The 5,521-nt window shown below is 47.7% G+C and overlaps 1 long non-coding RNA gene across 1 annotated transcript; it reads left to right on the top strand.

Annotated features, from left to right (window-relative positions):
* The first annotated feature begins 931 nt into the window (after positions 1-931).
* LOC118971953 (uncharacterized) lies at positions 932-3,053 on the top strand. Its single transcript, XR_005060701.2, has 3 exons — positions 932-1,044; positions 1,977-2,217; positions 2,701-3,053. It is a non-coding gene; the product is annotated as an uncharacterized lncRNA (long non-coding RNA).
* The last annotated feature ends 2,468 nt before the right edge of the window (positions 3,054-5,521 follow it).

The following is a 5,521-nucleotide window of genomic DNA, read 5'->3' as shown; positions in this document are numbered from 1 at the left end:
CTATGCCTTTTCAAGAGGATTATTGTAAGGATTAAATGAAATCATGTGGAGATGAAGTGTTTTGTGGGTCATACAATTGCTATCTATCCATTCATCTACCTACTGACCTACAAATCTATCTACTCCTCTTTCTTCTTATGTACATTGTGTGTGTGTATCCATCCTTCCATCCATGCATCCATCCACCGGCCTCTCCGGTTCTCTACCCACCCATCCAATTAGCCCTCTCTCCCCATCAGGAAGACAGCAGACTCCAGACTCTGGGGTGACATATCAGTTGTCTAAAGGCATAAATCTAGCATTTATAGTCAAAGTGGGAACAGTATGATTAATAAACTATTATATAGGTACCAAGGAAAAAGCTGCCTTAATATTTATCAGAACTTGAATGTTTTTAGTTGCTCTGGGGGATTTAGCATATTGCTGAAGCACCGTTTTTCAGTGTTTCTGCTTGACCTCAAATCCAATTTACTGTGCCATCTCCCGGTGCCTCCAGGAGGAAATACAACTGCTGGTGACTGGCTGAAGGGTTCACTGTGGGCTGTGGAAGGAGTGGGAAGTATATCTGCACAGGCTAGAACAATGATTCCCTACCTGAGGTTGAATTTGTGAGAACCACTTATAAAGAGACCTAAATAACAATTTTTAAAAGTGACAACCCCACAAGCACTTAAAAAATCACTAAATATCTTTTCTATAATACATCTAGAATTTTCCTCTCCCCCAAAACTGTCATAAACAGGACATTTACTTCAGGACAAAGGTGGTTAACCATTAACCATCTCCACCCACATAATGGTGACATTGCTGTGGCCCCGGAAGCCCTGAGTCCTCTCCGTTCTCATGTACGGTATAAGCAGCTGATCTGCCCACGCCTGGCCCTGGCAGAGCTGTGTGCTATTCCTGTGGAGTCATGTGTCTTCTCACAGGAAGGAAAGCAGATTCTCTGCACATCTCAGCATTTGCCTTATTCCATCTGCTGATCTGTCTTCTAGGATTCTGGTGTCCTGTGAGGTGCTCCTTGCAAAGGTCTTCCACAACCAGGTAAGGGCAGATGCTGCTCTAGAAGCTAGCAATTCTCAATCTTGACTTCCACTGACAATCACGTGGGGGCATAAAAACACCATCCTGCCCAGGCGCCCTGCAGACCTTCAGGGGTGGCACCCAGTGATTTGAGAACCCTGGGCCCTAACCCAGTACTTCCCAGCCCTTGATCTCAGCAAACCTGGGTTTCTGAAAGAGGGATAGAAATGCCTGCTATGAAAGTGTGGTTCTTTGTTTTTTCAAATTCAGCAGAAAGTAAGTTAGTGGATAGAATTTTCTTAAATTTAAAATTTCTCCTATAAATTGTCATGAAACTTTGGGGTCTAATACCGCCTGTCTGAATTAAAATACTGCTTACATGAATTAAAACATCAAACATCATATCTTATTTAGTCTACATTGTTAATGTAGACTAAATAAGACATGATAAATTATACAAACGCTTCATGATGTTACGACAGAACCCCACATGATCTGCCCACTGAACACATCTAAAACTATGGCAACGACTAACATTTTATATTAATCAGGGTTTTCCAGAGAAACAGAACCAACTGGATGGGGGAAGACTTAGAAAGAGAAAGGGAGATTTATTTTAAGGAGTTGGCTTACACAACTGTGGAGGTTGCTAGTCCTAAATCTGCAGGGTAGACCAGCAGGCTGGAGACCCAGGGAAAAGCAGGTGTTGCACTCAGTACTGAAGGCAGTCTGGAGCAGAATTCCCTTTTTCTTCATCAGTCTTTTTTCTCTTATGGCCTGCTCACGTTGTGCAGGGTAATCTGCTTACTCAAAATCTACTTATTTAAGTGTCAATCTCATTCAAAACAACATCTTCACAGCTTCACTTATTTTTACCTCATATCTGACTTCATATCTGGGTACCATGGCCCAGCCAGGTTAACACATAAAATTAACCATCATCCCAAACTCAGAGATGAAGTTGCTGAAGCTCAGAGAAGTGAACACACTCATCCAAGCATGTGTGGACACAGTGTGGAGAGCCAGGATCACACCCACACCTGCCTGATCTGAAGTGGGAGATGATTTCCTATCTCACCAGTCAACTTCCTTCAACACGGGCTTGTAAAGACCACTAAGGACTCAGGTTTGACATGAGGAAGACCTTGGCAGGAGAGAGTAGAGATGACCTAACACTGGGACAAGCTGGCACAGGTATGGTGCACAGATACGTGTGTGTGTGTGTGTGTGCATGCCTGTGCACATGCCCCCATATGCATGTGTGTGTGCATGTGTGGATTCTCTGGTGATAGATGGTGGGGTGAGGAGTGGGCACAGTTGGTCACTGGCCACAGAATCTCCATCCCTGGAAATGTTCTTAGAACAAAATGGGTGATGAGCAGTCTTTGGTGGCTCAGGTGAAATGACCAGGTGAGACTGAAGCCTGGGCAGGGCACATTCTCCCACTCAAAGGCCATGTGTTTGCAGCAGTGCCTTAGAAGCCTCCAGAACAATCTAGAGAATCAGGTCACCTGACAGACAGGGCTCTCCTGCTTCTACCCTGATGAGCCCCGCCCTTATAGATCACTCTGATGGTAGTGTGTTTAGTACTGCACTGTCTCTATGGTGTCCTGTCTGTATGGTTGCTCAGTACCTGTCCTTCTCTCTGCTGGGTCTGTCACTCTCTGGAAAATGAAGTTGGCACCCAGGACTCCTTGCTGCTGCCTGCAAGCCTCGCCAAAGCATCCCTGTCTGGAGGATGCTCACCTCCTGGGCTCGCCAGGGCTGCAGGTATAATTCCGGAGTCTTCAACTGTGCTGGCTCTTCTGCTCTGGGTCTGACCTGCCCGTACCTGTTGGTGTCAAGAACAGATATTTATTGAGTCCCAGCCCTGACACCTCACTCTCTTGTGAGCCTTGGCTGAGCAGAAGGCCTGCCTCCCTCTGAAACACCCCATGTGTGCGCCTGCAGACTTTGCTGAGGCTGTTTCCCATCCTTCACGCTTTTTAGCCCTCTCCGCTTTTCAAAGCCAAATTCATTATTAAACTTTCCTTCACTGAATTCCTGTATTTTCTCTTCTCAATGATGTAATCTGTCACTCAGTTGACTACCATCTGGCATGAATGAGCTGCTTCCCAAGCTAAGATGATGGAAATCTCTTTGAGAACACGTTTACTATTCACTGTGCACCTGGCTCTTGCTGAGTTCAGGTGTTAATAAGGGCATGACATTATTTATCAAGTGCCTCCCATGGCACTGGAGTGCACCTAGCAGGGAACAAAGCGATCAGAAGCCATGAGTAGCTAAAGGACCTGCTGAAAGCATCTTGGCACACATTGAATCAAGGTGTTGAATAGCTCTCCTGGCAGACCAAAATTTATTGTGGAAGGGTGGACTTGGCACTCAGTGTCCTTTCCCTCAAATAGATGCTGTTCCTCTCACTCAGCTTCAGTGGTTCAGCAAAAGAAAGAAGAGGTGGCCCTTCAAGTGTGAGGCAGTCACCGAGTTCTGTGCTGGCTCACATTCAGAGGAGGCTCGCTTGGCCCTTATTTGCTGACAGGTTGTGGCCATGGTGAGAAGCTTCTGCCTCCTCCATGTGGGAGGGATCCCCATTATGGGAAATTCTCCAGCAGTGGGTTCCTATTCTTGCAGATTTATGTTTCTGGGTCTCCATATTTGGCAAAAGGTTTACTCCCTTGGCACAGAATGCCCAGATGGCCTGGCAGGTGTACCACATGCATGTACTTGGGAAGAACACGTGTGGTGGCAGCAAGCCGAGGGGAGGCCTCTGCACAGCTTGGGACTCACGGAAATGCGAGGGTGTGTGTCCTGGGCAGTGCAGCTTCTCTGCAGTCCTTACGGCCAGGAGGACACCAGGAAATGCCCTTGGCTTTAAGCAGCCTGCCTTTTTTGGATTTGCTCTGCTGAGTTAGCCGCCCCTGGTGCTGCCCTGGCACCCCAGCCCTGCATCAAAAGAGGGAAATATTCCACTCAACTTGGCACTTACATGAGGTTGTCTTGAAATTCAGGTAATGTTTCCTTGTGTCCAGTCTTGTCCCTATGGTGACGAGCTCTGAGAAAAGCTATGCCATGACTTTCCTGTCCTGAATGCAGCCATGAAGCAGGGGCCCTGAGCCTTGGTCCATCCAGGGCCCCTCCCAGCCCTGCAAGCCTTGACCATTCCTGAACCTCTTTGAGCCTTAGATTCCTCATCTATAAAGTGGGGCTTAAAAAGAGCACCGACCTCACAATATATGTAAGTCAAGTCACTATGCTCTATACCTTAACTTACACAGAGCTATGCCATTTGTACCTCAATAAAACTGGAAAAAAAATAGCACCAACCTGTTAATGTTGCCCAGAAGACTGCAGACAGAACACCTGTGAAGCTCTTAGAACAGTGCCTGCCCCTGCTCAGTGTCTGATCATTACCTGCAGCACATTTCATGTGGCTAAATTTGTGGGAATTCCGTGGTTGATTCATTTCCCATAGACTTCTCCCTGACCGTGACCCCCTAGGATGCTGGGACCCGGCACTGCCCACTCATGAGTCAGTTGCATTTCATTGCTGGACCCCATCTCACCCCTCACCACCTCCTTGCTCTGCTCTAGGCCCAGGGTCCAGGGGTCACCACAAAGCTACAGGGCTTTTCACTCAGCAGCTTCCTATGACAAGTCCTCAAGGAGGTGTGGCTGGGGGTGTCTCAGACTTGGCTTGGCTGAGTGTGCACAGGCTGCCTAGCGCAGTAGAAACAGGCACAGCAGAAAACCCATAGCCCAGACTTGCCCAGGGAGGTCACTGGGAGCCACATGACCTCTGGGAACCTCATCTGGAATATCCACGTTTGAACCAGTTCAACTTCACAGTCCCTGGGGCTCAGAAGTCTCTAATTCTAAGGGGTTTGCCTTCTTTGGTTGGATACAGAAAGGACAGATCAGAAATAAAAGCTGACAATAGGTGTCAGGACCAGGTGAGGGACTGACATTAAAGAACATTTCCTTGTGATGCTGGTTTAGACGCAAGCCTGGTGTGTGTGTTTGGGGCAGGAGGCAATGCTGGCAGGTGCGGGGGGATAAGATGGGCCAACGAGACCAGGTCTTCTGGACTACAAGCAGCCTAGGCTCCGAGTCTCCGAGTGTGACAAAGATTTCACACACAGGAGCTCCTCCGGCAGGTTTGGGTGAGAGCACAGGAGAACACACTTGCCAACAGTGCAGAAGTTGGGGCTGGTTAGAGCCGAGAGTAGTGGAAAGCTCTCCTTGCCCAACATCATACATTTAAAAGGCACAAAACCAGAAACAAAAGGTCTTGCAGGGTGATAGCTCAAAAACCTGCCATCAGAGGCTGAAAGCCCAGACCCCGAGGCTGGGACTGGCTCCGATGCACATACGCGGGAGTAGTAAGAACTGTCACATCTCCAAAGCGGATATTCCATGAGACTCCAATGAGGAGAGGGTGTTTTTGGTTTTTATATTAGTAATACAAAATTATTCCTGAACCAAACTCTAGAGCCCTGGC

Source organism: Manis javanica, chromosome 18 (genome assembly GCF_040802235.1).
Source record: "Manis javanica isolate MJ-LG chromosome 18, MJ_LKY, whole genome shotgun sequence".
Taxonomy (NCBI): Eukaryota; Metazoa; Chordata; class Mammalia; order Pholidota; family Manidae; genus Manis; species Manis javanica.
This window is presented reverse-complemented; position numbering and strand designations above follow the sequence as displayed.